Here is a 17,937-nt window from a genome sequence, read left to right on the forward strand (position 1 = left end):
TTACACCACACATTTGCGCTAAGGACATGAATAATATATAAAATTATGCAGATTGTTGAAGAAAGTAGTGATTTTACTTTTCAAAACAATTGGGTTTATTTAACCTGGTGGATGAAAACACCAAAATTGAGCTAGAGCCCAGAATATTTTAGAAACTTGAGATGGTTACACATGTGAATCTTTGAATTTTTTTAAATTATTTACTTAATTGAAATGCAGAATATAACCTACTCAAAATTTCTACCACTGGAGAGCTTACTAAGTTGTTTACCCAATGTTATTGTCTTCTTAATGAACCTATTGTGATAGAATGTAATGTTTGCCATTACCCCTTCTAAACAAACCAATTTGCGGCAGCTTTGGTAAACCTTAGGTCATTGGAGTCTGGGCATCCATTGTGAGGGAGTTTGAGGACTGACACCTTGGGCAAGCAAACACAGGCCTTTGTTTTGAGCATAGCTCAGTCATTCAAGAGAAGCAATAAAAAGCCTGGGCCAGAGACAATGGGTTCCTGCTTTAGGTCAGGCAAGGATAACATCTCCTCGGTCTGCCTTCTCCTTAAGACCCCTGGCCTGACCTCATGCTCTCTGGATGCTCACAAAAGACCACTGAGACTCCTAACAGTAGCAGAACAATGAGGCAAAATTTTGACTTCTTTGTCATTTAAATGCACGATTCTTTCAAAGAGATGTGATGATATTCTTTTTTTTTTTTATGAGTATTTATTTATTTCAAGGTTTGCATGGTCCACAAGTGCGACCACATATAATTATGAACAAGACCAGGGTTTGCTTGTGTACTAAAACATAAACATGTATATTAATAAGTTAGGTGGTATGATATGATATTCTTGACCTGCTATTAGACTGAACTCTGTAAAAGTAAATTTACAGTATAGTTACTTTAGTACAATTAATGGTATTATTTTGAATTACCTAGATTTTATGCTTATAGGTTTTAGTAAATTGTGTTATTTTGTCATTTTTGTTCGTTTTAGTTTTTTTTATAAGCTTTGATATATTTTTATTTCATTTTTTATTAATTTTAGTACTTCAACCTTAACTTTTATTTTAATTTACTGTTATTACTATAGTAAGTACATGCAACATATGTAACAAGAAGACTAAAATAAAGTGTTACCTTAATATTTAATAATATACATTTTGGTATATAAACCAGATTTTCCCATTCTTAAAGATAATTTGAGCAGTCTATGCCCATGCAAAAGTTGCCAGGGCTTTCCTACTAAATGCTACTCTTAAAGTAGTAGTTCATTTTTGCTGATGATTTACTCACCCCCATTTCATCCAAGATGTCCATGCCTTTCTTTCTTCAGTCGAAAAGAAATTAAGGTTTTTGATGAAAACATTCCAGGATTTTTCTCCATATAATGGACTTCAATGGGAACCAAATGGTTCAATGTCCAAAAGACAGTTTCAGTGCAAACTGCGAACTGTTCAAAGGGCTTTAAAGGACACCAGACGATGAATAAGGGTCTTATCAAGTGAAACGAGCGGTTATTTCAAAACTAAATAAAAACAAGTTTAAGTTTTAGAAGCTCAAATGGTCGTTCTGTGATGCGCGTTTGTGACTCTCCTGTTCGAGCTCGTTTATCAAAATGAACCAATCATTTGATTCATTCAACAAACGAAATGAATGAGTTGACTCTGGAAAAGATTTCTTCATTTTGCTTGATAAAACCCTTATTCATCGTCTGGTGTCGTTTAAAGCCCTTTGAAAAGTTTGCACTGAAACTGTCTTTTGGACCTTGAACCGTTTGGACCCCATTGAAGTCCATTATATGGAGAAAAATCCTGGAATGTTTTTTATCAAAAACCTTAATTTCTTTTCGACTGAAGAAAGAAGATATGGTTATCTTGGATGACATGGGGGTGAGTAAATTATCAGCATTTAAAAAAAAAAAGCTCCTTTAAGCATCATTTGTGTTATTATTCATGTCCATAGCCCAAACGGTGTTGCAAGATGAGTTGCCAAAGTTTAATATTTAGGTTTAGCGGTTTAAATCACTAACCTTAAAACTGATGCTTGGCAAACACCACTAATAAAATCGTTGTCAGCAACATCAAAATATCAGATCAAGCATAATAGTAGACCATCTTTTTGATCTTTGATAATTGTAACTCATCTAATCTCACGTCGGGAGCACCTGGTGTTTTCACCACTGTGTGCTAATGAAGTTGCTAAATAAATACAGGTGGGGTCTCAAAACGGTATTCTTCAGGCTTTCCCTGAAGGCTTATAGCTAATGCAGAAAAACCGCAACATTGCCAACAAGCCTGTCTCACCATGTTCGGACTGCCCGCAGTAAAAGGACAGGATGTACAAAAAGGAGTGGATTACACACTGTATGTACACACAAGCAAAACCGATAGCAGCCAGGGCTTCTTTAAGACTAGTTAAACAAACTTTTGTAACCCATAACAGAAGTCAAAGCTAGCCCACTATTGAATGAATTAATTGTATTAATTAGTTTTGAACCTAAAATTTAAAAACGGGCTAGTTTGACAGCTGAAGTAGGCTAGTAACCTGACAAGTGGCGGACAGGCACAGGCATGAAGTGTGCGTGTGCGGGGTGTCACGATTTTGTTCTATCCATCGCATGCATTCCTGAAAACACAGACTATGAGTAAAAGAGGGAGGTATTCTGCATGCCATGGATTTCTGAGATGGGAATAGGATGCCTGTTAGGACCTGCCCGACTACTGGCGCGCACACACCCGTTTGGCAGGTAAAGCCCCAGCATGCAGCGGAGGAATGCAGTAGAAGGAGGCCCCGGACAGCGATCGCATCTCCAGCTACTGCACAGGTGTGCAATCAGGGCTCAGAGGTTTTCTTTAGGGGGGTACACTAGCATTCCAGTGGCCCTTAAAGGGACAGCACCGCTTTCTCCACACATGCCGGCCAGTGCGTCTTCAATCGAGTCCTGTGGGAAGCTGCTGAACAGGTTGGGTGAAGAGGATCATTTTCTTTGCATCATCAGCACCATAAACCCGTCTCTGGCTCTGCAGTCAACAATGATGAATTTGTATTGCAGCGCATATGCATTTGCATTGGCAGCACGTCACGCTTCAATTGTACTTCATAGGAAGCTCTCAGAAGAATTAAAATTGTTGATAATAACAGACCTTGAAAAAGAAGTAATACTTTTGCATAATTCTTATTTTGAAAATAATATATGAAGAGTTCAGATGCAAAAGCCTCTAAGTGCCATTTGAAATTTTCTTCTAGAATGATCATTTTTATCAGGCTTGTATATTTAAGTTCAGTAATTTCACTTAAATTGCCATTTAAGTGAAATTACTGAACTTAAATATACAAGTTTCATAAAAATCATAATTAAAGAAGAAAATTTCAAATGGCATTTAGAGGCTTTTGCATCTGAACTCTTCATATGTTATTTTCATAATAAGAATTATGCAAAAGTATTACTTTCAGACTTAATTGCGACTGAATAGAAATGCATTGGTTTAAATTTTTATAACAAATGAATTTAGCTGAAAAGTGACTCAATTAGATTTAAGAATCCTATATATATTTTATAAATACTTTTTTATGGTAAACTAAAATACACTCTAAAAAATGCTGGGTTGTTTTAACCCAATTTTGGGTCAAATATGGACAAACCCGAAATGTTGGGTTAAAAATGTAATGTAAAAATTTAACCCAACGGCTGGGTTAGTCCATATTTGACCCAAAGTTGGGTTAAAACAACCCAGCATTTTTTAGAGTGTACTTCTATTGAAACGTGTATTTTATATATATATATTTAAAAATGTTGCATATTTGAATGATGAACTAAATCTAATATTGAAAAACACACTAAAATTAGCCTCCTCAATTAAGCTACTTTACATGTGCTTTAGTTAGTCAACACATCAAAAAAAGTGCACTTCTGTAAAGCAAAGGATTATTGAAACAATGATTAAAATAGTACATTTTAATCATTGTTTCAATAATCCTTTGTTTAGGATGAACTAATCCTTTGATTAGTTCATCATTAAAATATGCAACATTTAAAATATATATATATATATATATATATATATATATATAAAATACACGTTTCAATAGAAGTATATTTTAGTTTACCATAATTTTTTTTTTTTTATAAAATAAAGATATATAGGATTCTTCAATCTAATTGAGTCACTTTTCGGCTAAATTCATTTGTTATAAATTCAAACTAATGCATTTCTATTCAATCGCAATTAAGTCTGAAATGTATTTTGTTATATAGTATAACAAAATTCATTTGTTATACTATAGTAATCACAACATTTTTTCTTTTGTCAAATCAACTTAAATAATTTGTTTAGTTCAGATAACATATCATTTTGAGTTTCTGATGGTTAAATCATTCTCCTTCATTGTATTAACTCACTTTTTCCAGTTCAATGAACTTAAAATTTGAAGGCAACCAGGTTACTTACTTTTTTAAGTTAAACCATCAATATTTTTTTACAGTGTAAAGTAAAATCTTTAATTTGACATAACTACAAAGTACACTATTTAAAATTGCAGAAGTCATGAAAGTGCACCTGTTAACAAATCACCTTTTTCATTGATATTGTATTTTGTGTAAGTGCACATTCAGGGAGCACTGGTATATTTGTCAGTACTTCTGCCATTGTGGTGAACTAGATGTATTGTTTTTAATATGGTTGGATGCCAGTGGAAAGCAGAGGAAGTAACTGTAATGGGACTGATCAGAACAACTTCCTCTTGTGTTAAACTCGGGTTCCTCCCCCACATCTGAGAATATCGAGAGATGCAATTAGTGCGCATTAAAATACAAGAAATGCAAGAATTTCCCCACAGCTTTGTCGAGACTTGATCAAAGTTCTTAAAAGCGGTGAAAAAATTATAGACTCATTACAGGTAATTTTACGCCCACATAATGAAAAGCATGCAAGGAATGATCTTTTCTATTTCTTCAACACTATTAAAGGGAAAGTCCACTCAGAAATGAATATTCTGTCTGAATGAATATGAATTTCTTTCATCTGCCGAACACAAAGAGGATATTTTAAAGAATGTTAATGACCAAACTATTTTGGTTCCCATTGACTTCCATTGTATTTTTTGTCCAATTGTTTAGTTGCCACATTCTTCAAAATATAATCTTTTGCATTCGTTATTGACTATCCCTTTAATTTAATAACATTTGAAATTAATACAAATGTGTGGTGTTTTCTAGGACCCCTAACCTTTAAACTTTGAATATGAATGATTGCTCAATTCAAATCATGCAACTTTACTGTTCGGAGGGATCAAACTTGCAATTTTTGCCTGTTGTAAGATATAATAGGCCAAAAATTTTAACCCTTTTTTTGCGATTAAATTATTTATTAAATGCAGAGTAGATGATTTGTTCCAAAAAATGTATATCGTCTGTGGAATGTGTAGGACCATAAAATGTTCGCCCAATCATTGCATTCGGTCCGAATGTAATGATATGATTTCCTATCTGACAACGTATTTATTTTCATACCTCCATACGCCCCTTTTTACAGTTCTTCCTGAACCAAAAAAGTAAGTAACCTGGTTGCTTTAAAATTTTAAGTTCATTGAAATGGAAAAAGTGGGTTAATGCAATGAAGGAGATTAATTTAATCATCAGAAACTCTGAACTAAATAAATTATTTAAGTTGATTTGACAAAAGAAAAAATGTTGTGATTACTAATCATGAAAAGATTTTTTTTTTTTTTTTTTACAGTGGTAATTTGGAAGAGATGGAAACCCGTGAGGTTATACTCGGAGTGGTTCGTGACTCGCATTTATGCCTTTCAGTGGCAACACTGAAATGAATCTGCAGCAGTCAGGTGGTACAAGTAGTGCTCTTTAAGTTTATGCTCATTATTATTGTAATATTATGTGCTTTGAGACATGAGGTAGTTTATGCCGCCTCTTTTGAAGTTTTTGTTTGCTCCTGTACGCATTCATTTTTTTGGAAGAGGCGTGGCTTTGAAAACGCTCTGAAGGGAGGGTGGGATCTCATGCTTTCAAAGCTAGCTCGCTATTACTAGACTCTCTAAAAATTGCTATACCCTACCTTTAATGTTAAAGGTTATTCGTGGAATCATAGATGCCAATTTAGAACCTTTACTTTTTAATTGTAAAGTTGTAGAGAAAATATTATAATAGATGTCATGGCAACCGCACAAAACAACCTAGCAACCACACACAGCACTTTCACAATAGCCTAAATAGTTTAGTAATATGGTTGTTTTGTGATATGAATAATGCAGTTTTCACCCCCAGAAGGTCCACAAAAAAAAAAAAGGGATGCCTGTTGAAAATCCTTTACTTTAGCGGAACAAAGGACAGACTGATATAATTCCCGTGTTGCAATTGAGGGTCTGATACCTGGGAGATTTCCTTTCAGAAACCCTCAGGCATGACATCTCCACCCAAGCATGGTCGAAACTTCACCCAGCATTCATACAAAATTATGATACAGTGTGTAAAAAAAACCAGCTGGCTTGATTTAGAACACTATTTCCTCATTGTATATTTTCCTTGTGTCCTCATTAGGAATGATACTGGTCAGAATCTCTATTCGTTTCTTATGACCTGAATAGAAAAGAAACATAACACCATTGACAAGAAACGTTTCTCACAATGATACAGTTTCCCTCTTGAAAAAATAAAACATGTCATATACATATGTTTAATAACATTTTAAACTAGCCTCAAGCTATAGTCGAGTGAGAGTGTTTTGCATATTCAGACAAGCCATAGCACGGAAGGCTAACGAATTTCCTTCTGTTTTCAGATCAGCAGAATATTTTCTACTGGAACTGAAAAAGTTGACATTTATCCATTGGTTGATGCTGATAAACACATTATATTTGTATAATATGTTATTGATAGGTTTATTTAAATGAATCCAAGTGGTATCTTTCTTTTTTCGTTTTCTTTTTTTTTTGTCAACAGTTGATTCATGTGCATGGAGAGAGTTAAAACAGAGGGAAATATAGGCTACTGTAGGAATAGTTAACCCAAAAAGTGAAGATTGTGTTCTAATCTACATGCATGACATTCGAAACTGCATGAAATGCAAGGAGTTTTAAGATTGAATTGCTTTTCCATGAAATTATAGTGAAAATGAACTGTGGACCTAGAGATTGCAATATCACATTTATGATTGAAAGCTTTAGTCCTCATTTATTGTAACTGCATGGATAAACAAACAACCAGCACAAACTTCAGAATTGCTCTTCATTAATTCATTGTATGCATAAACATGAACATTTTACTTAAACCTGTACTACAATATAATATTAAATATTAAGAAATGAGCTAAATTAAGCTAAAACTGGGTTTTTAATTTTGAATTGGTTAACCTGGCATTGCAGAGGTAGGAGAGGCCAACAGGGGTTTTAAAGATAAATACCGCCACCTACTGGTATTGAGTGAAAATACACTTCATGTGTGAAAAGAAGCCTCACGGAACGGAACCATTACATTTCCACAATAAAAGCCAAGAGGTTGTTGTTGTTGTTGTGTGTGTGTACGTGTGTTTTATGTTTTTTTTTTTACTTTTTGAAACGATTTGTATTAGCAATAGTATTAAATAATCAATACTGTAGGCTATATATTTACGCTATGTTCTAAAAAGTCTTTCAAAGTCTGCAATCATTTGTAAATAATATGACGGATAAAATATGAAAAGCTTCTTATTCATGCATGGTTTGTTCCCTTTGTGTTATGGACTGAACGGTTGCATTTTTAGATGTTGGACAATCAGGTAGAATGGGTTTAAATAATTCTTTAAAAAAAAAAATCTTATATTTTAACTAAATCTTAAACCGAGTAGTATATCGATAGCTAGTAAAGTTTATTTAGGCTACTTTGAAATTTAGTAAATTTAGTTAGCTGCAATTTATTGTGCAGACTCTAGGCGGCGATGTTACGTGTTATTTTTTTCTCAGGCCAGATTTGATTGAACCAAACAAATAAATTGGGGCTAACCCGGTTTCATAAAAGGTAATTGAAGTTCACGCAATCGCACTAATTTGATCCAGGTTTATCTAGTCCAGATAATTGCGTGTGCACGAGTTTAAACACAAGAGGAGAACACAGAAACAATAGAAACAGAAAACGCTTCCACTTAAAAGTACAAAAGCACCAGGAATGTGACAAATGGCAACTGAGAACACATTTCATCATAAGAGTCCAAAAGATAACACAAAACCTGGATTACGACATGATGTTTTCCCCTTTAAAACCATTTACTCTACGTTCTTGTATTTTTCATGTAGCCTACAATTTTTATTAAATATGATCTGTATTAATCTGATAACTGCATGCTTTTTCATTAACCGCCACAATTATAACATCTCTTCCATAAAATTAATATTATCTGGGTGTTATGAAAGTAGCATAAACTTTCGTAATCTTCTATTTTTGTTGAATCTATTTTAATCTGGATGAATACATTGAAACGACATCTGCTGACGTCAAAGGTTTTTGAGGCAAAATGTCAGTGCTTTAGGCTAAGCATTTTCTGAATAACTGAAAAAAAAAATGCAAGTAGGCCTACAAGTGACAATTGCACAACAACGTCAGTTATGTCGGATGACGACGAATGGGGTTCGCTTAGACTTAAAGAATACACATATGACCCAGAGGGATATGGCAAGCCGTTTTAGCTTTTATTCATTTCCAGAATATGAATTCTTGATATCAACAATTGAATTCTTGATATCAACAGTTAAAATTATTGATATCAACAATTAAATTCTTGATATCAACAATTACATTTTTGATATCAAAAAATGTAATTCTTGATATAAACAATTGAATTCTTGATATCAACAATTGTATTTTCACTAGTGAAATGTCACCATAGGCTGCCATTCAAAACCAATTGTTGATACGAAGAATTGATTTCTTATAGTTGAAATTTCAATCTACAATTATTACTAGTAAAATCCTTTATTTTTTATATCAAGAATTCAATTGTTACTAGTTGAAATGTCTATTCTTGATATCCACAATTGAAATGCTACTAGTAAGAATGTTCATTTTTGATATCAATAACTCAATTTTTACTAGTGACAATGCTAATTTCTGATATCATGAATGTGATTGTTACTAGTAAGAAAGCCATTTTAGATATCTGGAACAATATTGATATCAGAAATACATTTTCAGATATCACAAATGATCATTTTTACTAGTAACAATTGAATTGTTGATATCAAGAATAGACATTTCAACTAGTGACAAATTAATTGTTGATATCAGTAATTCATATTGTTACTAGTAATGATGTAATTATTGATATCAAAAAATATATTTCTACTAGTAAAAAATCAATTCTTGATATCAACAATTCATTTTGAATGGCAGCCTATGGTGAAATTTCACTAGTGAAAATACAATTACAGATATCAGCAATTCAATTGTTGATATCAAAAATGTAAATGTTGATATCAAGAATTCATATCCTGGAAATGAATAAAAGCTAAAATGGCTTGCCATACGCGGTCAGCCTCACTGCTGGTATGCCAAAGCAATTGCGTCCACTATCCTTTTTAAAAAAAAAAATTTTTATTCAAGTTTTACAAAAGCTTATAATGACGTTTTACAACAAAAATATGGCGTCCACTATCCAGTGCAATTATGGCAAGCCGTTTTAGCTTTTATTCATTTCTAGGATATGAATTCTTGATATCAACAATTACATTCTTGATATCAACAATTACATTCTTGATATCAACAAATACATTTCTGATATCAAGAATTCAATTGTTGATATCAACAATTACATTTTTGATATCAACAATTGTATTTTCACTAGTGAAATGTCCCCATAGGCTGCCATTCAAAACCAATTGTTGATATCAAGAATTGATTTCTTACTAGTTGAAATTCCAATTTCACATATCAGAAATACAATTATTACTAGTAACAACCTTTATTTATGATATCAATAATTCAATTGTTACTAGTTGAAATGTTATTCCTGATATCAACAATTGAATTGCTACTAGTAACAATGTTCATTTTTGATATCAATAATTCAATTTTCACTAGTGATAGTGTTAATTTCTGATATCATGAATGTGATTGTTACTAGTAAGAAAGCCATTTTAGATATCTGAAATAATATTGATATCAGAAATATATTTTCAGATATCAAAAATGGTAATTTTTACTAGTAACAATTGAATTGTTGATATCAAGAATAAACATTTCAACTAGTGACAATTTAATTATTGATATCAGGAATTCACATTTTTACTAGTAACAATGTAATTATTGATATAAAAAATGATATTTCTACTAGTAAAAAATCAATTCTTGATATCAACAATTCATTTTGAATGGCAGCCTATGCCGTTTTAGCTTTTATTCATTTCCAGGATATGAATTCTTGATATCAACAATGCCAATTTTTGATATCAAGAATTTAATTGTTGATATCAAAAATTGAATTCTTGATATGAACAATTGAATTCTTGATATCAACAATTCAAATCTTGATATCAACAATTGAATTGCTGATATCTTTAATTGTATTTTCACTAGTGAAATGTCACCATAGGCTGCCATTCAAAATGAATTGTTGATATCAAGAATTCAATTGTTGATATCAAGATTTGAATTGTTGATATCAATAATTACATATAAATAAGTAAAAATGTGAATTCCTGATATCAATAATTAAATTGTCACTAGTTGAAATGTCTATTCTTGATATCAACAGTTCAATTGTTACTAGTAAAATTGTTACTTTTTGATATCTGAAAATGTATTTCTGATATCAATATTATTTCAGATATCTAAAATGGCTTTCTTACTAGTAACAATCACATTCATGATATCAGAAATTAACACTATCACTAGTGAAAATTGAATTATTGATATCAAAAATGAAAATTTTTACTAGTAGCAATTCAATTGTTGATATCAAAAATAACATTTCAACTAGTAACAATTAAATTATTGATATCATAAATAAAGGTTGTTACTAGTAATAATTGTATTTCTGATATGTGAAATTGGAATTTCAACTAGTAAGAAATCAATTCTTGATATCAACAATTGGTTTTGAATGGCAGCCTATGGGGACATTTCACTAGTGAAAATACAATTGTTGATATTAAGAATTCAATTGTTGATATCAAGAATTACATTTTTGATATCAAAAATGTAATTCTTGATATCAACAATTGAATTCTTGATATCAAAAATGTAATTGTTGATATCACGAATTGAATTGATGATATCAATAATTTAATTGTTGATATCAAAAATGTAATTCTTGATATCAAAAAATGTATTTGTTGACATCAAGAATGTAATTGTTGATATCAAGAATTCATATCCTGGAAATGAATAAAAGCTAAAACGGCTTGCCAGCCTATGGTGACATTTCACTAGTGAAAATACAATTACAGATATCAGCAATTAAATTATTGATATCAACAATTCAATTCTTGATATCAACAATGCCATTTTTTGATATCAAGAATTTAATTGTTGATATCAAGAATTTAATTGTTGATATCAACAATTAAATTCTTGACATCAAAAAATGGCATTGTTGATATCAAGAATTCATATCCTGCGGATGATTAAAAGTTAAAACGGCTTGCCATAGATCGGCCATGATCTGACACAACACATCATACCACCTCTGTATCCTTTCTGAACATTTGAATTTTGTATTTCCCAAGATTTTCCAATATGGCGCCGCCCATACTCCCCATAAACAGCCTCAAAACTGTTCTTCAGAAAGTCTATGGGTGATGTCACAGACGCTTTGTCCATATTTTTTAGTCTATGGGAGAAACACACACGCTGTTCAGTTCAGTAGGCAGGAATCTGAAACATATACAGATAACCCTCAATAATTTTTCACAACAAAGAAAAGGTCTCTATTTCCCCTCCTCCTCATCATCATCATCTTTAGTCAGCTGACAGGAGTTACACTGGCTCACTTATGAGTCACCTTCACAGTCTGGATTTTGCCTGGCTGCATGCTTTATCAATGTGCGTTACATGGTGGAAGACACTCATTGGGGTTTGATGAGGCCACCGGAGACCTTGGGAACACATGAAAGCTAAAGTCCTGGGAAAACGCCACAAGCAAATTACGGTGGAATCGATCAAAGGGAACAATTTCACCAAGTTCCCTTCCATTTATTATGCTTCAGAATATGATTATCAAATCATGCATATCTAATCTATTGCCAAACTCCGAATATCTAACTATGAAGTTTTGTCACACTTAAATAAAAGAAGATATTATGAGAAATGTCTCAGTTTGTTTTTATGTTCATAAAAGTGAAGTCTGTTTGGTTTACTAAATATCGTCTTTTGTTTTTTCATGCAGTTTTTAAATGAGATGACAGTGCATTTATTTTGATGTTAGTTTTTATTTTCTGTTATATCATCCCTATTGTAAAGGTTTTGCAGGTTATTCCACAAGAAACAACTCTTCCAAAACTCTTCTCATGGTTGTCATATGATGAAAAAAAAAAATGAAGTACCAAGCAGTACAGCACATTTAATTGAATGTTATGGGAGGATTTTCTGCTTATTACACATGCATCCAGATTTGTGAAGGGCACCAGTATCTTCAGAAAACAGAAGAAAGGGAAAAAGCATTCTCTCCTGCAGTGCCGATATGAATAAAAAAGCTCTTATAAATGCAGCCGTTATTATAATCCTTCGTCAGCATTCATGCATTCCTGTCAAGCTTCTAATAAGCGGTCAGCCAGGCAACTAATTAATTATACTGATAATTTTCTGCTGTGCTAATGCTCTTGTAATATGATGAAGTGAATCCATCAACTTCCTTTGGGATCCTTTGCGTGTGAAGCCAATTGTGCACTCATATTGTGCACTAATTTTCAAACAAATGATTCTGCATGGATCACAATGACGATATATTATCGTCTGTCATCATTAATGTAATTAATTTAGAGATATGTAGGATATGAACTAAATAATTACATTTAGAAAAGTGAGTACAATACAAATACAATATATAATACATTCTCACCCCTTTTTTGCATTTTGACCATGTTTAAATATCTGACGCTTAAGCGTCTAAATTTAGCGCCTAAATTTAGGCGCCCTTTAGCGTCAGTTAGATGACGCCGTAGGATCGCTAAAACGTCAAATATTGAAGCATGGTCAAAGGTGATGCCTTGGGGTGAGAATGCGTTGAATAATGAATACACCAATACAAATATTGGTAGGGCAGGTAAATAACTTTTAATTGTTGTACTCTTCATGCATTTTCCTTATGTCAGAAACATCTTATTATAAAGAAGACCATTTGGTTTTCTTTTCCATGAACAGCTTTATGAACCAAAAGACATTGTTAAGTGTGTCTTGCTAATTAAATCTAACAACCTGTTTTGCATACACCCTAAGTACTTCATTAAAGCTGTTGTTTTTGATCAAGAACACATCTCTGTGTGCCATTAAGCACAGCTGCCACGGGTTGTAAACAGGCTTTAATTCCAACAAAGTCAATTCAACAAGGTACATCCAAAACACAACTGCACTGAGACGAGACCCGACAAACTGAACTGAACTTAAATAGGGGAGATAACGTGACACACACACATGAACATAATGATGAAATCTAAATGAATAACCATGACAACTGACAAGGAGCGGGACACGGATAAAGTCCGTGCGGTGTGACAACAGCAGCTTTGCTTCATTTATTTTATGTTCAGAAAAAACTTCAACACAGCAGTGCATGTTTAATGATCTAGTGCCTAATGCCACATTTATAATGATTCCTTTGAGTCTAGTTCTTTTGTCATGGTATACTGATGATCAGAGACATGCACAACGATAAGGTCAAGCAGTAACCACTGGAACAAAAGCTTTTAGATATATTTGGGTGAATAATAATAATAAAAAATTAAATATATATATATATATATATATATATATATATATATATATAGGTGAATAATAATTAAAAAAAAAATATATATATAGGTGAATAATAATAATAAAAAAGTTAAATAACAATATTCATAAAAAAAGAATTTTGCTTCTCTAGAGTAAACACCTGTCAGGGTTTTAGTGTATAGGAGATGCCGAAGACACAAGTACTTTAATATAGTCGATTTATTTAAAAACTCAACTGTTGGATATACAGGAACATACAAACACTGAGGGAAAACACAGGGCTTAAATGAACAGGGGCTAATGGGATAATTAACAGAACACAGGTGAAGGGAATTACTAATTAAACAGACCTGGAACCACTAACAGGACTAAACCAATTTAAACCCAATTAAAAATATCTTGAATAACACATTTTGTTGAGCTTATCGTGTCTATCAAACATAAAATGATGCCTTTCCTGTCTAAATGCATCCAATTCGCACTTTTCACAGCATGCAGCACGACATGAATAATTAATATGGTTTACACAGTTGTTGATTTTGTTGTTGATTATAACACTTGTTATCTTTCATGAAACAAGTTTTTAGGTGTGAACAAACAGTATATTTATATATAAATAACTATATATTTGTGAAAACCACACACACACACACACATAAACCCCTTGCAGATAGCTTGAATAAAACAAAATAAGAGGGATCATACAAAATGCATGTTATTTTTTATTTAGTACTTTTCTAAATAAGATGTTTTGTTTAAATAAAATACATTGATAAGATCAGCTAATACATTTGTCTATAACAAATTATAAAAGTTTTAAAAAAATGTCTCAGTGTATGTTAATTTAATTGGCAGTGATTTTATCACAAAACATGCATTTATTTGTTATGTAATCTCATCTATAAAGACATTATAAAGCTTTCTATAATGCTGTAATGCGCTTAAAGATGAAGTAATTAATCAAATACAAAGGAAATGGAAGTTATTGATGGAAGAAATTGTCTGTCGTCCCGAGGGAACACTAAAAATAACTTTCTCAGAGAATATCGAGAAAGATTTGAACAATGATATTGACATAAATGTTGCCTCTCTGTTATCAGATGTATAATAAAATACAATGTAGCCATCTTGTTCTGTGTAGCAGCATATGGCATTATTAAGTCATTAGGCTGGGGGAAAAAAATCTGATGGCAAACAGAAGACCATGACACAACATTAAAGAGCTTTCTTGGGTCTCCACAAAGAAACAGACAAAGAGTGCAATACACTTTTTTTTTTTAATTCACTGTTGTCAAATATTTTTCCAACACATTTCTCACTTTGATTAAGTGCTTCATGGTGTAGGGTCCAAAAGCCCATATGCTACAGAGAAATCTGTTTTATGTTCATAAACATTTGTTCCTTCCAAACAAGTTTCATGTTTGTAATTACTTGACAGGCACAGTTCTCATTCTGGGGATTTTTCCCCCCAAAGGAATAACAACTCTTAAGAGTTATTTATGCAACCATGCTACTCTAAATCTTAAAAAAAGAACAAACTTGTGACTGCCATCACAAGTTTCTCATTAGCTGACACCCAATTTACATTTAGTGCTATGCATTTAACATCCCTATAGACAACTCTTGTTTCAGCCTCCGTCATCAGTAATGATCTCCAACAGTTATATGGGATTTTTTTATTTATTTGTTCAGGCAGTGGTAACAGAGATGGCCCTGATATTGCTTTCTCAATGCATCTTTTGTTCCCATTTGTGAAAACAGTCATGGGTTCTGTTAAAGCATAGTCCTCACATGTTGATCCTGATGTTAAGCTGTCACTCATCAGATGAATCTGGACGACCTCAAATAGGCTTGCAAATAAAAAGGTAATTAATAATTAAGCGTAGCTTCAGTTCTGGTAGGTCACGATAGTCAGCTCTCATACACATCTACCTATAAGAATAACGCTCATCACTGAATACATATAAACTCAGAATTATCAGCAGCTTTATCGTGTTTCTCAGGAGCTTATTGGCCTCAGTATGGCATCCTTGAATCAGAATCAATTCTGGAATTATGTTGTACTTTAAAATCTTGATTGACAAATCTTGATGATTTCTGCAATACATTAATGTTGGTCCTTTCTGGTTATTGCTGCTCTCGTCCAGAACAGAACCATACCGCCAATGCTAATTGTCAATTGTATTTGAAGATAGTGGTCCTGACAGAATAGAGAAAAATAAATCACAATGAATTGAATACAATAAATCATAATGGAAATTGAGTCTACAGTAAGAGAAATGATAAAATGATATTGATTTGATAATCAATTATCAAAATGTTTAACATAAATGATACTAACAAGCAATATATAGTATATAAAATAGAAGAATATTTTATATTTATATTTTATAAACTAATATTTTCTCTTTTTTAGTGAGTGAACATATCCAAAATAATATTCTATACCGAACATAATCGGATTGCTTTAATATCGCTATTTGTATCAAACCTCCGAACATCCGCTACTGGCTTCAGCCTGCTAGCATCACTAGTGTAGGTCTCCTAGACATTAGTTAGCTCACACCCAAGGCATTGCAAATTAAATGATCACAGATAATAGTTTTGATGTTTTAAACACGAGCCCCGTCTGAGGGGTCGTGACGACGGTGTTGCAACTATATCACTCTCAGAAAAAAAGGTACAAAAGCTGTCACTGGGGCTGTACCTTTTCAAAAGGTAAACTTTTGTCCATTTTAGGTGCTCATATGTACATTTGAGGTGCTAATATGTACATTTTATGTGATAATATGTACATTTTAGGTACTAATATGTTCATTTCATGAGCTAATATGTCCATTTTAGGTGTTAATATGTACATTTTAGGTGGTAATATGGCCATTTTAGGTGATATGAACATTTTAGGTGCTAATATGTCCATTTTAGGTGGTAATATGCACATTAGGTGATAATATGTCTATTTTAGGTGGTAATATGCACATTTTAGGTGATAATATGTACATTTTAGGTAATAATATGTGCATTTCATGAGCTAAACTGTACATTTCAGGTGCTAATACGTACATTTTAGGTGCTAATATGTACCACTAAGGTACCAATATGTAGCCTTTGGATACAAAAGTGTACCTTTTGAAAAAGTACAGCCCCAGTGACAGCTTTTGTACCTTTTTGTACCTTAGTGTATAGAGATATTCTTAAAGTTACTCAGAAAACAGGACACAGATTTATATCATTTGAAGGGCTTGTGCTAAATATTACACTCAGATTAGAAATAAAATTCCTACTATCTCTTGCTTTGGCAACCGTATATTTCTCCAGGGCCCTTTATTGATTTCCTATTCTCTCAGACCTATTGTCTAAAGTCGATAAAGCATTGATTGTTGGAGATTTTAACATTTAGGTGGATAATACAAAGAATGCGTTATAGTACATTCTATCTTTTCCAGCAGTTCTGTGCCTCCATCCTGTAGGCTACAACACAACATTCATTCACTTCACATGTTAATGCAGCAATAGAGTTATGCTCTTGTGACACTAAAGTTATTCAGGGTCATAAAGGATTAGTCTGCATGCGTTAATCAATGCATAACATAACATAGCATAAGATTTAATTTGCATGCTGCTCTGAGCATGTGAAGCTTGTGTACAGTGAAAGCCTGCAGTGCTTTGAGTTCTGAACAAATTATCATTTGTGTCTTATTGGGGTTTAACTGGCATATACAGCATAAACACAGTCGGTTATGTCTAAAGTTAAAGGAGAACTCCGGCGCAAAATTAACAATAGGTCTTAAACACATTGGTACTTACAGTAGTCAACAGCTCTCTGAGATTTGTTTTCATGATAATCGAATGTAAAGAGTTTTATCTCTAAAAACTGTTTAGCGTATAACGCTAGTAGGCTATATGAGGGCACATAATAAGTAAAAAAGAAATCACTAGTTTATAGGCCACCACTAACAAGGCTCAAAATAGCCCCACACTAACACAGTAACATAATGAGGGTCCATACATGCAAAACGAAG

The sequence above is a fragment of the Pimephales promelas genome, chromosome 18 (genome assembly GCF_988280905.1).
Source record: "Pimephales promelas chromosome 18, fPimPro1.hap1.1, whole genome shotgun sequence".
Classification (NCBI taxonomy): Eukaryota; Metazoa; Chordata; class Actinopteri; order Cypriniformes; family Leuciscidae; genus Pimephales; species Pimephales promelas.